We start from the raw sequence: 17,498 nt of genomic DNA on the forward strand, positions 1-17,498 counted from the left end.
TTCATATTTACATAAGTTTGTATTGAATAACCCCTTTTGCACTGGGTTTGTCAGTAATTCCCTGCCAAACTAAGGCCCAGATCTCATGGAGAGGATACAATTCTACTTGAGGCTTCCCAGCAGAATCCTACTCTTGAGACACTTCCTCCCCTCAGGCCTGCCTCTCCCTGACTGTAGTAGCCATCTGAGAAAGATGGAAACTGAATATGACTCCTATCAGGGTCAGTGATCTTGAGGCATTCTGAGATCCACCAATCTCCGGGCTGTGGGATGAGCAATGTGCACTTCAGCAGAGGCTCCATTTATGAGCCTGTTTTAGTTTGCTAGCTGCTGGAATGCAATATACCAGAAATGGAATGGCTTTTAAAAAGGGGAACTTAATAAGTTGCTAGTTTACAGTTCTAAGGCCAAGAAAATGTCCCAATTAAAACAAGTCTTTAGAAATGACCAAGCAAAGGCATCCAGGGAAACATACCTCGGTTCAAGAAGGCCAATGAAGTTCAGGGTTTCTCTCTCAAGTGAGAAGGCACATGGTGAACACAGTCAAGGCTACTCCCTTGGCTGGAAGGGCACATGGCAAGGATGGCATCATCTGCTAGCTTTCTTTCCTGGCTTCCTCTTTCATGAAGCTCCCTAAGAGGCATTTTCCTTCTTCATCGCCAAAGCACTGGCTGGTGGGCTCTCGGCTTTGTGGGGCTGCAGCATTCTGTGCTCTCTCTGAATCTCCTGCTTTCTCCAAAATATTTCCTCTTTTATAGGATTCCAGTAAACTAATCAAGACCCACCCAAATGGGTGGAGACATGTCTCCACCTAATCCAGTTTAACAACCACTCTTGACTGAGTCACATCTCCAGAGAGATAATCTAATTTACAGTTTCAAACATACAGTCCTGAATAGGGATTAGAAGAAACAGCTGTCTTTACAAAACGGAATTAGGATTAAAACATGCCTTTTCTAGGGTACATATATCATTTCAAACCAGCACAGGGCCCAATGGGTCTGGTGGCCCCAGGCTCCCACTTGGAATGACTTTGGGTTGTGGGGCTGGATATTTCAGCTAGAAATTCCAGGCAACTCATCCTAGCATGTGGCAAGCATCTGATCCTGTTGTGTAGCATAGCAGTGGGTTCCAGAACATGATGGGGCAGCTGGTCCTTGCACAGGGCAGGGATGTTATTCACAGACCCCAGTGAGGTGGCTGTTCATGGTTCCTGGCAGGCAGCTGTTTGTGGCCCCCAGCAGGATGGCTGGTCATTGAGGGTGGCTGAACACACTTCTAGGTTCCATAAAGGAGCTCCCAGCTGTAGACTGCAGGGGAAGATCTCCCAAGCTAGCTGTGGGAGTAGGCTTGGGTTGAGGGAAGGTCTGTTCCTTCAGACTTGCACTTCCCCATGTGCTGCATTTTCCCCCTTTTGGGTTATGCCCAAGCTCACTCACCCCATTCTCTCCATCTCAATTCCTCCACTTTTTCATCCAGAACCTCCTTATATAATATAGAAGACTTTCCTTGATCACTCACACCCTTGAACTGAATTCCTGGTCATTTTCCTGTCCCTTCTCTCATTGTTCCATGGAGTAGAGGTGTACTCAGCCTATCGTATACCACCAACTTTCCAGAAGTCCTTCTGTACCGCCATCTTCCTGGAAGTCCCTGAAAATTTATTGTACATTTTTAGATGTTATTTATATTGGGATACATTTGCTGAAGTAGAAAATGAAAATTAGTTTACTTAAGGAGGAAGCAGAAAAGAGTTTTTGTTGAAACATATTTAGGTAGCAAAATTTTATGAAGTTATACTAAAGGATAGTTAATTATATTTCCTCTTCAGAAAATCCTCCATTTTAAGTGGCTTAAGGCTTAAGAGATGCGGTCTGATTTATAATTAAATGCTATACCAAATATATATATTTTAAATGTGTCATTCAGGAAATAAGGGTGACAATAAAGATTAATGTGAAGCTTTTGTGGCATTTTTTTAAGGAAAAAATCTTGTTTTATTTCTTTTTCTTGCTTAATTTTCCAGGCTAGAACCTCTAGTACAATGTTCAATAGAAATAGTGAGCACAGACATTCCTTTCTTGTTCTTGATCGTAGGGGGAACGTTTTCAGTTTTCCACCATTCAATATGATGTTAGTTTTAGGGTTTTCAAAGACACCTTTTTTTCAGGTTGAAGAAATTTCCTTCTAGTACTAATTTTTGTGTTTTTTACCCCATAAAATTTTTTTAGAGATGTTGTGAGTTTACAGAACAGTCATACGTAAAATACAAGATTCCCATACACCACCCCACCATCAACACCTTGCATTGGTGTGGAGTCTTTGTTACAGTTGACGATAGCTCATTTTATAATTGTGCTATTAATTGAAATTCATGGCTTAACTTAGGGCTCAGCATAAGGTTTAGTCCCATGGTTTTAAAAAACACATTTTTTCTCTTAACATATATACAAGCTAACATTTCCCTTTTTAATCATATGCAGATATATATTTCAGCACTCACAATGCATTCACAATGTTATACTATCACCACTAGCATGCATTACCAAAACTTTTCCATCATTACAAATAGGAACTCTGTACATTTGAAGGCTTAACTTTCTATTCCTTCTCCCCACTCCACATCCTGGTAACCTATATTCTAGCTTCTGCCTCTATAACTTTGATTAATATAATTGTTTCAAAACAGTGAGATCAGACAATATCTGTCTTTTTGTGTCTGACTTATTTCACTCAACATGTCTTCATGGTTGACCTATGTGTTGAAAGTATAAGTACTTCAATCCTTTCTGTAGCTGGATAATATTCCATTGTATGTGTATATCACATTTTATTTATCCATTTATTGATTAATGGATACTTGGGTTTCTTCCATCTTTTGGCAACTGTGAATTATGCCACTATGAACATCAGTGTGTAATATCTGTTTGAATCTCTTCTTTCAATTCTTTTGGGTTTGTACCTAGAAGTTGGATTGTTGGTGTTTTAGTTTGTTAATGCAATATACAAAAAATTGGTTGGCTTTTATAAAGAATATTTATTAAGTTACAAGTTGACAATTCTAAGTCCATAAAAATGCCCAAACTAAGGTATCCAAAGAAAGATACCTTGATTCAAGAAAGGTCAATCTGGTAAGCTACATGGCAGACATCTGATGGCCCTTTGGCTTCTGGTTTAAAACAGCTTCCCCAAGGGTGTTTTCTTCTGCATCTCCAAACATCTCTGTCTGAATTGGCTATGAGCTTTTTCCAAAATGGTTACCTCTTAAAGGACTTCAGTAAGCAGATTAAGACCTACCTTGAATGGGCAGAGACACATCTCCATGGAAACCACCCAATCAAAGATCTCACCCACCATTGGGTGGGTTACAGCTCCATGGAGGCAACTTAATCAAAAGATCCTACCCAAATAATAAGTTGGCCTCCACAAGATTGGACTAGGAAAAATAACATGGCTCTTCTGGGGAATACAACAACCTCAAACTAGCACACCATGTGATATAATAATTCTATAATTAGTTTTCTGCAGAACCGTCCAACTGTCTTCCACAGCAGTTGCACCATATTATATTGCCACCAGCAGTGAGTGAGTGTTCCTGTTTCTCCTCATCCTCTCCAACATTTATTATTTTCAATTTTTTTAATAGTAGTCATTCTAATGGGTGTGAAAAGGTATATCATTGTGGGTTTGATTTGCATTTTCCTGATTGCTAATGATGTTGGGCATCTTTTCATGTGCTCTCTAGAAATTTGTATATCTTCTTTGGAGAGGTGTCTGTTCAAGTCTTTTGCCCATTTTAAAACTGGGTTGCTTGTCTTTGTTAAGTTGAAGGATTTCTTTATTTTTTCTTAATATTTGTCCTTTATTAGATATGTAGTTTCAAAATATCTTCTCCCATTGTGTAGGCTGTCACTTTAACGATAACATCTATAGAGGAGCAAAAGTTTTTTTTAATATCGATGGGGTCTTATTTATCTATTTTTTTCTTTTGTTGCTTGTGCTTTGGTGTAAAGCCTGAGAAACCAATGCTTAACACAAGGTCTTGAAAATGCTTCCCAACATTTTATTCTAGGAATTTGATGGGTCTAACTCTTAAATTAAGGTCATCGCTCCATTTTGAGTTGATTTTTGTATATGGTGTGAGTTAGGTGTCCTCCTTTTTTCTGCAAATGGAGTTCTAGTTTTCTCAGCACATTTTTGGAGAAACTATTCTTTTCCAATTGAGGGGTCAGTTGGCCATTAATGTGAAAGTTGATTTCTGAACTTTCAATTCTATTCCACTTGTCTATATGTTCTTGTGCCAGTATCTTGCTGTTTTGTAAGATATTGTAGGCTATCTACAAACTTGTAGGTTTGCAATAAATTTTAAGATTGGGAAGTGTAAGTCCTCCAACTTCATTATTCTTTTTCAAGATACCTTTAGCTATTTGGGATTCCTTACCCTTCCTTAGCAATTTGATGTTTGGCTTTTCTATTTCTACAAAAATGGTTGTTGGAATTTTGACTGGTATTGCATTGGATTGATAAATTGCTTTGGGCAGTATTCACATTTAGAAAATACTTAGTCTTCCAGTCAATGAAAATATAATATCATTCCATTTATTTAGGTCTTCTTTAATTTCTTTTAGCCATATTTTATAGTTTTCTGTGTACAAGTGCTTTACATCCTGTGTTAGATTTTATTTCTAGATATTTGAGTCTTTTACTTGCTATTGTGAATGAATATTTTTTCTTGCATTTTTCTTCTGATTATTCATTGCTTGTGTATAGAAACACTACTGATTTGGGAGTATTGATTTTGTACCCCTGCCCCACACTGCTAAATTCATTTGTTACCTCTAATAGCTTTGTTGTGGATTTTTCAGGATTTTCTGTATAAAGGATCATATCATCTGTGAATATGAAAGTTTTACTTCTTCCTTTCCAATTATGATGCCTTTTATTGATTTTTCTTGTCTTATTACTCAGGCAAGACCCTCCAGTATAATACTGAATAACAGTGGTGACAGTAGGTAGACTTGTCTTGTTCCTGATCTCAGAGGGAATGCTTTCAGTATTTCACCATTAAGTAGGATATCAGCTGTGGACTCTTCACAAATGTCCTTAATCATGTTAAGGAAGTTTCCTTTTATTTCTAGTGTTCTAAGTATTTTTATCAAGAAACAGTGCTGTATTTTGTCAAGTTCTTTTTCTGTATCAATTGAGATGATCATGTGTTTTTTCCCTTTTTCTTTTTTTTATTATTTTATTTTTATGGTCCCTCTATTCTTTTAAATGTTGTTTATTAAATTAATTTTCTTATGTCAAACAAACTTTATATCCCAGAGGTAAATTACACTTGTGTAAGATGTATAATTCCTTTAATACGCTGTTGGATTCAGTTTGCTAGTATTTTGTTGAAGATTTTTGCATCTATATTCACAAGAGATATTGGTTTGTGGTTGTCTTTTCTTGTGGTATCTTTATCCAGCTTTTGTATGAGAGTGATGTTAGCCAGGCAGGCGTTAGGGTGTGTTCCCTTCTCCTCAATTTTTTTTGGATAGCTTGGGCAGGATTGGAGTTGTTTTCTTGGAATGTTTGGCAAGAAACATTAAGCCATCTTGTTCTGGACTTTTCTTTCTTGGGACGTTTTTGATTACTGATTTAGTCTCTTTACTAGTAATTTGTTTGTTGAGATCTTCTATTCTTGAGTCAATGTAGGCTGTTTGAGTTCCTAAGAATTCGTCTATTTCATCTAGGTTCCCTAATTTGTTGGTTCACCATTGTTCATGGTATCCTACTATAGTCCTTTTTATTTCAGCAGGGTTGTTAGTAATGTTCCCCTTTTCATTTCAAATTTTTGTTATTTGTATTTGCTTTATTTCTTTGTCAGTCTAACTAAAGGCTTGTTGATTTTATTGATCTTTTCAAGGAACACTTTTGGTTTTGTTGATTCTTTCTGTTTTCTATTTAATTTATCTCTACTCTAATTCTTGTTATTTCCTTCCTTTTGTTTTGCTTAGGGTTTGCTCTTCTTTTTCTAGTTCTTCTAGTTTTGAAATTTTCTGATTTGAAGTCTTTCCTCTTTTTTAATATAAGCATTTACAGCTATAAATTTCCCTCTCAGCACTGCCTTCACTGCATCCCATAAGTCTTGGTATGTTGCATTTTCATTTTCCTTAAGATATTTCCAGTTTCACTTCTGATTTCCTCCTTAACCCACTGATTGTTCAAGAGTATGCTGTTTACTTTCCACATATTTGTGAATTTTACATTTCTCCCTTTGTTATTGATTTCTAGCTTCATTCCATTGAGGTCAGAGAATATATACTATATGATTTCCATATTTTAAAATTTATTGTAGCTTGTTTTGTGAACCAACATATGCTCTATCCTGGAAAATTATCCATGTGCATTAGAGAATAATATGCATTCTGTTTTTGTTTGGTGCAGTGTTATATATATGTCTGTTAGGTCTTGTTGGTTTAGTGCATTATTCAAGTTCTGTAATTCCTTATTGGTCTTCTGAGTAGGTGTTCTATCCATTATTATGAGGGGTGTGCTAAGGTCTCCTACTAGTAATGTAGAACCATCAATTTCTACCTTCAAATCTGTGAGCATTTGCTTCATATATTTTGGTTCTCTACTGTTAGGATCATATACATATTTATATTTGTTACATCTTCCTGTTAAATTGTCCCTTTTATCAGTATATAATGACCATCTTTGTACCTCATAATTGCTTTTTACTTAAAGTCTATTTTATCTGATATTTGTATAGCTACCACAGCTCTCTTTTGGTTACTACTTGCATGGTATATTTTTTTCATCCTTTCACCTTAAACCTACTTGTATCTTTGATTTTAAGATGAGTTTTTTGAGCACAGCATATAATTGGGTCATACTTTCTTTTTATTCATTCTGTTAATCTCTGCCTTTTCACTGAAGGGTTCAATCCATTTATATTTAAAGTCACTAGTGATAATACAGGACCTTTTGCTGCAATTTTTCTATTTAGCCCTTATAAGTCATACATTATTTCCCCTCACTTTTGCTAAAGCTTACTTTTATATTTATTTGCTTTTTGCACGTTGTACTATATTGAATGCCTTATCAATTCTGTCTGGATTTGTTTTTCATCTATTTTCCTTGTTGTTACCATGGATTCAAAATTTAACATCCCAAATATATACAAGTCATATTTGGTTTTATACCATCTTGTCTTCAATAACATGCACATATAATTTTCCTACACTGCCTGTCCCCCTACCATTTTTCTTACCTGTTATCACTTATATCTTTGCACATTGTATGTCCAAAAACCTAGAGGTATCATTAACTTGAATGTATTTGAATTTTGCACATTAGTTTATCTGCCTCTTCCTCTACCTTTTCCTTTGATATTTTACAGGGTTCTTCTGACTCCTGGAATTTCAAAATAGTTGTTTCAGATAATTCCTACATGTGTAATAATTGGTTTGGTGTGAAGACTGAGTTCTGGAGCTCCTTAGTCGACCATCTTCCCTAGAAGTCTACTATTTATTTTTTTATTTTACTTATAATTATTTCTTAAGTACTGTAACATAATTTCTGAGTTTATCCAATTCTGAATTATGTTATTTTTCCTTATATTTTATCATTTTCTTAATACCTCTTAGCACATTTTGAAATAGCATGTTAGTTTTGATTTGTTTTTTCAGCATAGTTTTCATGTGTGCTTTCAGTGATTGCAGGGATATTTATGCTGCTCCATATTTTCTGTTGATTTTTAAAAGTAGTGACTTGTATAGGATTTCACCCTGATACTCATTTTAATGTAAATTTAGTTTTACTGAACTTTTAAAAAGAGGTTAGATTTCAGACAAATTTTCTAACTTCACAGATCTCTATCTTCTGTTGTTTTCATGTAATGTTAAAATATATGCTAGTTTTCTTTTGGAGACTTCTGGGGTGTAGTCTTCTCTCACCCTTTTATTGGACCCTCTTTATCCTTTACCCTAGTTTCTTCTATTCTGCTCATTTTATTCTACCCCCAGTAGTTTCTCTTATGGATCTCTGTACTGGAAAAGAGTTCTGTAGGGTCAATTCCTCAAGGATTCAGAGGGACTACACTGCTTCATCCCCTTTTGGGCCTTACTCTCGGCCTCTATACTTACTCGCTATTGGAGTTTCTACTTCTATTCTCAAGTTGCCCTGATATACTTTCACAGTGAGTATTTTGGACAGCTTCTCTTGTATGTCAGTTGCACTGCTGCTTTTCTCTGATATCTTCCACATGGATGTTAATAATATCTAGACCTTGTTACTGTTGCTGGTTTATCCCAACCATTTGTGTTTTGACGTTTATGGGGATACTTTTCATATTGTAAATATTGGTTGTGTTTTTTCAGCCTATATTTATGTGGGGATTCAGCAACATCCAAAATTATGCTGCCACTCTGGCCATCATCTTCCTCTTTCAAGTCTATGAAGGTGGTACTAATATGTAATCTCTCCAGGGATGTGATATTGGTTTTTGCTTCACTATTTGGTTCACTTCATTTGTCCCTTACCACTCCATTATGCCCTTGCTATGATAAGTGCAGTTACCCTGGTAAATGGCTTCAGTTTCTTTCAGGAGACTAAGATGAAGATCACAATTAATATTAGAACAGTGTCATGTTCTATGAGTCCCTGGCCTAGTCATGGAAATATTATGATGACTTTGCCTACCTTAATCTATTGCCATACATATTCCCCAGGAAATCACAAATATCTAAATATGTGTGACACTTTGAAAATATTATGTACCAGAAAAGCCATGTTTTAATCCTGATTCAATCTTCTGAGAGCAGCCATTTCTTTTTAATCCTGATCCAACACTTAGGGTTGGAGACTTTTGATTAGATTATCTCTTTGGAGCTGTGATACACCCATTTGTGGGTGTGACCCTTTGATTAGATGGAGATGTGACTCCACACATTCTAGGTTGGTCTTGATTAGTTTACTAGAGTCTTATTAATAGAGGAAACATTTTGGAGAGAGCTTACAGCTAACAGAGAAAAGCTGTCAGAGCAGAGCTGACACAGATGCCAACACTTGGAGAATAGAGACATGACGTTTGGAGATGCTTGGAGCCCAGCAGACATTGCCATGAGATGTTAAGCAAGTCAGAATCCAGAGAGAGCCAAAGGAAGCCAAAAGATGAAGGCCAGGCCCAGAGAAGCAAAGTGAGGAACCCCCACAAGAACAGAGGTTGAAAACAAGGGAGCCCAAGAGCAAGGGACCAGTAGATGCCAGGCACATGATCTCACAGCTGACAGAGGTATTCCCAATCCATAGGCCTTTCTTTAGTGAAGGCAACCTCTTGTTGGTGCCTTAACTTTGACACTTTCACTTCCTTAGAACTGTAAACTGGTAATTTATTAATTTCCCCTTTTTAAAAGCCATTCCAGAAACAAAAGAGCAATTATTGTATCATCTCATTTAGAACATACTCATAAGAAACCAGGGATCTAGATTGTAAGCTCATATAGCAGTCACATTTAGTCTGGAGCAGTAAATATTATTTCTAGATTTTGAGAGGCTGTTTTATATATGTATAACCCGTATTTAGAAATAAGAACAAAGCCGATCAGGTCAGGATTAAGGTAAGGAAGACATTTTTATATTTTAGGATCTCATCTACTTTTTTTTTTTTTTTAACTTTTTTTATTAATTAAAAAAAATTAACAAACAAAACATTAAGATATCATTCCATTCTACATATATAATCAGTAATTCTTAATATCATCACATAGTTGCATATTCATCATTTCTTAGAGCATTTGCATCGATTTAGAAAAAGAAATAAAAAGACAACAGAAAAGGAAATAAAATGATAATAGAGAAAAAAAAAGATTGTACATACCATACCCCTTACCCCTCGCTTTCATTTACCACTAACATTTCAAACTAAATTTATTTTAACAATTGTTCCCCTTATTATTTATTTTTATTCCATATATTCTACTCTTCTGTTGATATAGTAGCTAAACGGAGCATCAGACACAAGGTTTTCACATTCACAGAGTCTCATTGTGAAAGCTATATCATTGTTCAATCATCATCAAGAAACATGGCTACTGGAACACAGCTCTACATTTTCAGGCAGTTCCCTCCAGCTTCTCCACTACATCTTGAACAACAAGATGATATCTACTTAATGCATAAGAATAACCTCCAGGATAACCTCTCGACTCTGTTTGGAATCTCTCAGACATTGACACTTAGTCTCATTTCACTCTTCCCCCTTTGGTCGAGAAGGTTCTCTCAATCCCTTGCTGTTAATTCTCAGCTCATTCTAGGGTTTTTCTCAGTCCCTTGATGCTGAGTCTCAGCTCATTGCAGGATTTCTGTCCCATGTTGCCAGGAAGGTCCACATCCCTGGGAGTCATGTCCCATGCAGAGAGGGGGAAGGTGGTGAGACTGCTCGTCATGTTGGCTGGAGAGAGAGGCCACATCTGAGCAACAAAAGAGGCTCTCTTGGGGGTGACTCTTAGGCCTAAATTTTAAGTAGACCTGACCTACCCTTTGTGGGGTTAAGTTTCATGTGAACAAACCCCAAGACTGGGGGCTCAGCCTATAGCTTTGGTTGTCCACACTGCTTGTGAGAATATCAAGAATTCAACTTGGGGAAGTTGAATTTCTCCCCACTCTCACCAATTTCTCCCCACTCTCACCACTCATCTACTCTTTGAGACCAAAGGAAGAATGGTTTATTTAATCCAGAACCTATATTTTCTGTGGCACAAAATATAACTCAACCTGTCTAGATAGATCATTTAAACAATCTAAACACAGAGGGCCCTGAATAAGAATGAGCACTGTTAATCCTGTATACCTTAATATAATGACCAGATACATCCCAGAGTATATTAAGCAGATAATCCAAAAATATTGGCAAAGTCCCTTGAGGGATAGGGGAAAAATATGGAACTATTAAACTTTAGCCCTGGGGGAAATCCCGATGCTGTCAAACATTAGGGATACGGAAATCAATAGGCCAAGCCCTTGATCTTGAGGCTTGCTCTTGTGAAGCTTATATATGTAGCAGAGAAGCATAACCTACCTATAGGTATGTCAAAAAGTTGCTTCCAGAGGACCTCTTTTGTTGCTTAGATGTGCTTTCTCTTTCTCTAAGCCCAACTCTGCAAGTGAAATCATTGCCCTTTCCCCTACATGGGACATGACATCCAGGGATGAAAGTCTCCCTGATGGTATGGGAGATGACTCTCCTGGATGAGTTTGGCCTTGGCACCATGGGATCAACAATGCCATCCCGACCAAAAGGGGGAAAATGAAGTGTAACAAACAAAGGATCAGTGGCTGAGAGAGTTCAAATATAGTCGAGAGCCTACTCTGGAGGTCATTCTTATGCAAGCTTCAGTTAGACATTGCTACCTTCCATATCTCGCCAACCCTCAACCAAAACCATTCCAGCCCATCCTAAAGAACACCTCAGGCAACATATAAGATTTTACTAAGGTTCCATGCACGAAGATAACTTTCCAGAAGCCTACAACCTCCATATGGGTCTTTGGACCAGATAAGTCCTGATATGCAGAGGGGGCCAGCCTCTCCAGAACATCAACTAGTTCCATCCCCCCATCCTATGTTATCAACAGTCCCTTCCAACATGAAAAAGTTATAATGGGCACATTCTAAGTACCCCTAAAGAGTGGGAGAACGATCAAAGGTGATGGTGGAGTTATACAGAGAAAGTAGGGTTTAACAAATAAGTATGATTGCTGAATTATCATATTGATATTTCTTTTAGTCTCCAGTATCTTAGAGCAGCTAGAAGTAAAAACCTAAAATTGTGGAACCGTAAGCCATACCAAACTCTGAAATCTCTTCTACAACTAATTGTTGTGATGTGCTTTGAAATTTATTTCTTTTTCATATACATGTTAGTTTTCACAAAAAAGAAAAACAAACAAACAAACAAAAAAAGAATTGTGTTTTGTAGGTTGGCTTGAAAATTGATTTCAAGATCCTTTTTGGTAATTTAAATATGTAAAATATGCAGAAAGTGTTTTTGTCACAGAAAAAGAGAGTACGTTTCCCCCTCAAGTAAAATAACTGATTGTGGCAGAATGAGAAACAGGAATGTGCAGGACAAAAATGGATGGAATAGAAAGTTGTAGAAGTCTTGTTGGAAGTGAATTTTATTCGGTGTGATTAAGATTAGCTAAGATTTTATAGTTTTATAAGATTTTTAACAGTTTTCTTATCAGATGTATCTTCATGCAAAACAAGAATTTGCTTTTCACTCTGTTAAAATGACATGTTTTCTTGGACTATTTGTTTGCTCTTAGTGAAAAGCTATAAAGGATTTTTAACCCTCTGAGTAATCTGCCTAGATGACAAAGATTCTACGTCTTATCAGACTAATACACTTATTGATAAGTATATTGACCATCTCCTTTCTTATTGTTTTAGACAATGCCTCCTCATTTAAAAAAAATCATGTCTTTTAAAAATCATGTTAACTCCTTTATTCACTTTCGAACTTTTATGTCACCTTGATTAAATAAAGAACAAAAAAAGCCATTCAAGTTCTGGTATATCACATTCCAGCCATTTGCAAAGCAACATAATATGTAAATTCTCTTTACTTGCTTTCCTGAGGTTTGATATAATGTTATCATTATTAAGAGATAATGGTACATGTATATTATTGGCACCCAGATGAAAGTAAATACCTAGGTAGAGGTTATTGCAGGGTCTCCACATGGGACAAAGACCCTTCCTCAGACAGGGAAGGAAGGGGTGCTTCTGCCCTTAAGACTCAGTGGATATGGGACCTCCAGGGACTTATATCCTCCTGAATTTATCCAAACGTTCTCATCTAAGTTACTAAAGTTCCTTTCTTTCCAAATAAATGTTTATTCTGGACATAAAAGATCTAGTGAGGCATTTAATTAAACTGAATTGTAATTCAACAATTCTCATGGTCAGCCATAGCTTCTGAATTTTGGGTATGGCATCTCATTGGCTTTAAAGGATTAGAGATTGTTTGATGGCAGTTATAGTAACTCCCTAATCACTTAATTTTGCTGAAAACTTAAAATTTAAAGAAATTTGAAAACATGAAATTATCATCCCTTTCTTTAAGCTTTTCTGGACTTCAGAAATGTCCAGCCCATCCCATAGTCCTTGTTTGCCCAATTCCTACCATACTGATCTACTAACAGCCTCCTTAAAAACAACTTAATTCCAGTCTACCAAAAATGTGATAATTTTATTTGCAACTACAAATGTTTCCCATTTTTTAGTAAGAATAAAATCATTCTTACCTTCAAAAAACAGCCATATTATATAACCACACCTAAATCTCCATTGTTGAGAGTCCAGTTTAACAAATTCTATCAGCCAAGGCTCAGTACAGGAGATAGAACATAATCTAAATATTTTAAGTTCTGTAGGATTTAATATAGCAAATTAAGTGCTTAAAAACAATTGGAATTGCTAGAGTGGCATGAACTAGGAAGCCACCATTAGAAATATTTTCAATGTACATTATCATAGATGTTCAGGTGGTTGATCTAGAAAGCTACTTCTTTCACCACTGAAATGTTGTCTTGATATCCATAAAGATATCCACCAGGCACTGAGCCTGGTCATCATTGCCACGCAGCTATCTTTTATTCTCCTGTTTCCCTGAGCTCGCTTATAAGCAGAATAGCCACAGGATAATAGCCTCTTTGTTCCATATTGACAGAACTTAATTTGCATACAGAGCTTCAACTGCAAGTGAGTCTGGGAAATGAAGTTTTTAACTTTCTAGGCTCTCCAAGCAAGTGAGCATGGATGCTATACAGCACATCTAGCATACATAAAAAAACAAAATACAGTATTTTGTTTTTGGCTTATTTTCATTAATTTTTGTTGCTCAATGCAAAATGAGCGATAAACTGTAGTGAGGTGAAGAGTGAATTGAAAATGAGCTTATATCAACAGCAAATATAAAATACTCTTTTAAAGAAATTTAATTAAGAAAAAGAGAGAAAGAAATGGTAATTAGTGGGAAAATACAGAGCATAGGAACAGTTTCTATTTTGATGTAAGAGATTTTAAGCATTTTTAGGGGCTGAAGGCCAGGGAAGAGTAAAGAGGTTGAGGATTTAGGATAGGACACTACAGGTAATTGATGGAAAAAGGTCTGGAGAAGGTGGGAAGGCAAGGGTCAATGCTGCAGGTATCAAAATTGGCCCTGAACAGAAAAACAAGAGGAACAGCTTTTTTTTTTCCCTGAGGGGAGACAAGCATCTTCAACGACCTCAAACTTATATGGATTTCACATATGCAAGGACCTGCCAGATGTTAAAAATCAGGGAGTGAATGATAATGAGTGAAAACATGCATGCTTCAGTCATACCAGAGCAAACTGTGCAAAGTAGATGACTAGATATGCACATAGTTTCCATTTTTTTTCAAATGAGAAACTTAATTTGAAGAACTCATCTTTCAAATACTTTGGACTGGTTGTTAAGTATTTATTTAGAACAGAAATAATCCATCTTGTACTGTGTATAATATGGACTATGTTACACAACCACTCCAAGAGCAGTTCTCTGAACTCTTGTAAAATGTGTTAAACTGACCAACGTTGGGTCAATGGACCAGTCAGGACTCAATATTGTTCTACTCAAGACTAGATTTTACACAGAACCCTCCATTTCCACCAGCCATCAGATATTTATAAGTTTGGCCATGGTTGATACGGCCTCTTTTAAGTCCCTGAAAATAAATTATCTTTGTTACAAAAAGCAATACAACAATGAGGTTATATCCTTGTAAAAAATGTCTATCCTTAGGAATAAATATGTTAAGGACAGAAATTTTGAACTATTTTTTGCAAATAGACTAAAAGTGGGTGATAAGGATAAAATGCAACTTACCTTCACATCTATATTTTGCTTGAGCTGCCAGGGTTAAAGCTTCTGGGCAGGAAGCTTTTGTGTGTTGGGTTAAGTAGAGGCAGAGTAAGTCAGATGTGACTGGGTCATTCCAGGCAGGGAGGAGTAGAGGGTGAAGGTTGAGCCGATTGCTGAGGTATTAGAGACTTGGTGGGAGCTCTCCAAAGAGAAGTAAGAGTGTTCTCAAAGTTTCCCCCCCACCCCCCTCTCGATCAGTCTTGGTGTTAAGGCATGGTCCTAAACTCTCCCACATAATCTCCATTCTTACAATCCCTCCACACGAACACACACATCGTCTCATCCTAAATAAATCTACAATCCAAGTAAAAGGGCTTGTGAAAATGCAATGCAAACATATCCTCAAGAAAGCTCCCTGAGAGTTAATGCTTAAAATATACAGAATTTCTATTTGGTTGGGGTAATGGAAAAATTTTGGCAATGGGTGGTGAGCATGGTAGCATCATATTGTGAATGTGATCAACAGCACTGAATTATCTATTTGAATGTGGTTCAAGGGGGAAATTTTAGGTTGCATTTATGTTACTAGAATAAAAAAATTTTTAAAGAAAACCATGAGACTTCACAACACATTCACTGAATCCTAATATAAACTATGGACTACAATTAATAATACCATTATAATAATATTCTTTCATCAATTGTAGCAAATGTACCACATGAATGCAAGGTGTTAAGAATGGGGGGATATATGGTTGCTGTGTAATTTCTACATGATTTTTCTGTAAACCTACAATTTTCTAATAAAAAATTACATTTAAACAAGAATAGAAGGCCCCCTGAGCAGCCCTTTTAACTGGATCACTGCCCCAGCCCCTCCTATATAGAAAATCTGGAGCCACTACAGTCTTTGATCACATATCCATGTTCAAATACTTTATTCTGAAAGCAAAGAATGTAAACACTTTCCTAATGTGCTAAAAAAAATTGGTCTGTGATTCTTTCTCCCCAATATGCCAGAGGCTTAATGCCTTTTCACTACCTTTATTTCCCAGATCCTCTATTTATCAACCCACCCCAAATCCAGGCCCCTTCCTCCCTATTTTTTGGGATGAATCCTTCCTTTGTCCCTTTTTCTCAGGGCTCTGCAAGGTGACTGGCTGGCTAATTTAATTAACTAATGCACAATAAAGTCTCATTGGCTTCATGCATCACTCTTTGAAGATAACATTTGCATTTTAAATGAAGCTCTTTAGACTGTCAAGCTCAGCAAGTAGCTCATAGATCATTGGGACGAATGTACTAATTTAATAGGGGAGGGCTCTGAGGCTCCCAGACCCCATAGGACTTTCTAGAGGTCTAAGAGGTGGTAAGTGGCAGAGCCAGGACTGGTATTAGTTTGGGGTCTAGTGAATTGCACCACTACACAGTCTCTTATGACATGATTTCAATAAATAATTTGCAGGTACTGAAGGGAAAAAGAAATATTTTACACTTTGTTTATTTAACATTATTTTATGCATTTTAACAATCTACCTGTTTACCTGCAAAGTTATCACTCCTTAGTTAGAATTCCTATTCTTGCCAGTATTTATTTCTGTGATGCACTTAGTAGAGAATTTTGCAATAGTTTCTTACTGTCTCTCCTCAGCTGGATCCTGAGCCCCTAAGGTAAAGCAGAGGAAGTATTCATTATGGTGCTGAAAAAATGAATGAACAAATGAATGGTTACCAGGCATAGGAGCTAGAAAGCGGTACCATTCTCACTTTCACAGTCCTGAAGAAAGTGTTTCTATGACTCATCTTTCCTAACAGTCTTTAAATCACATCAGCTACTTATCTTCTTCCTCTATTTCCTTGTAAGCCTGGTTGCTGGCTTTAAATCAGTTTTTACTTTTGTGCTACTGATTGGCATATACTGATGATGTTATTTCTCTAGTTTCCCCTATCCCATAAGTTTTTTTCATATGGTTATTATCATCTTCTTTTTACAAGAGTGGAAAATGACATACTTAAAGAATACCAGATTAATCTTTTCTGATTTTTTTTTCTCAGTTAGGGATAAAAAAAAGAGCCTTTGAGTCAACAGTAATTTCAAACTTTCACAGTATAAAGAGGTAGAACACTGTGAATTTGACATTTTGAAAAATGCCATAAACCTCCCAGTAGACACATGAACATGCTTCCACCTCATGAATGCTTATTTCATAAGTATTCCATAAATATCGATGTCAGGATTGTTAAGTAATTAATATTAACCTATTGAGAAAGCATTTCTTTTCTATGTGGTTGATTTCCAGTGGGAAGACTAATTAAATATTAAAGACCATGTGAGATGTTTTCCATAATTACAGTTTCTAGCTGTATTTACAAATGATATGCCTACATGCAGAATGAAATAATAATATGGGATGAATCCATTTTTATTCCTATACAAAATATTTAGAATTTTTCTATCTGAACCTCATCTGAAGAAGCCAGAGTTACTTACCACCTTCCAAAATTGTCCTCATAGACTTTGTTTGTTTTGCATGGGCAGGCACCAGGAATCGAACCCGGGTCTCTGGCATAGCAAGCTAGAACTCTACTACTGAGTCACCATGGCCTGCCCATGTCCTC

This window comes from Tamandua tetradactyla, chromosome 2 (genome assembly GCF_023851605.1).
Source record: "Tamandua tetradactyla isolate mTamTet1 chromosome 2, mTamTet1.pri, whole genome shotgun sequence".
NCBI classification, from domain to species: domain Eukaryota; kingdom Metazoa; phylum Chordata; class Mammalia; order Pilosa; family Myrmecophagidae; genus Tamandua; species Tamandua tetradactyla.